Raw genomic sequence first — 961 nt, forward strand, 5'->3', positions numbered from 1 at the left:
CCTTTATGTGTCACATTAAATGCTGTCTTATCTGAATTTATTAGAAATATATATTAACATGGAGTGTGCTCTTGTTTCTAAATGACATAAAAAATGATCTGATTTAAGTCCAAAGGAGTCTAGATAATATACTTAAAATATAAAGAAAAGTTTCGAAACATATTTTTTGGGATCAAATAATCTTTATATCTGGCAAGCTAGTAGTCAAATCGAGTGTCTCGATAAGAAAAATCCAATGAGTCTAAGATCCATTAATTTTGACATAATTAAGGCATTCAAACAATCATAAAACTATATACGATCAAAAGAATCACTCTGATTTTTCTGATGGAGTGATCCATATTCATGTAGTACTTATAAAGGATGTTACTAAAAAAAATGATAAATAGGCATGCGAGAAAGATGAAAATGAGAAGATTGAGGGGAACTCTAATCTCTTGAGTAATCTTGATCGCCACCACCATCGGTCCATCGTCGTCATGCTGTCATCGCCATCAAGCAAACATCGCCGTAAAATTGTCACCCGACTGACATCAAGCAAAATCAGCCTTATCGAACCATTGACAGTGAGACACCACTAAAATGCAGGACCATTGTCATAGGGTCACCACAGCCATGTTGGATCGTCCTAGCTGGACTGCCGAAACCACCGTTGGACAGCCATCACAGTACCTTAGATGCTCAACCACCGACACCCGTGCTGGACCATCGGCGTCGACCTGTTGCTGTCACTAAACAACTGATGTTGGGCCAATGTTGAACTATCATGTCCATAGTAATCAGATCCCTTGCATCACCATCAAGCCACCATCGTCCAAACCACCACCTCTATGGTGGGTCATTGTCATCGGGCTGCCACTGCCATAGAACCATAATCACCCGATCAACATCGCACTATTGTCATGGTGCAAGACTCCAAACAACGAGCCACCTTTGTCGTGCCGGCATGTCATCGTCGGAC

The sequence above is a fragment of the Phalaenopsis equestris genome, unplaced genomic scaffold (assembly GCF_001263595.1).
Source record: "Phalaenopsis equestris unplaced genomic scaffold, ASM126359v1 Scaffold215478, whole genome shotgun sequence".
In the NCBI taxonomy this organism is placed as follows: Eukaryota; Viridiplantae; Streptophyta; class Magnoliopsida; order Asparagales; family Orchidaceae; genus Phalaenopsis; species Phalaenopsis equestris.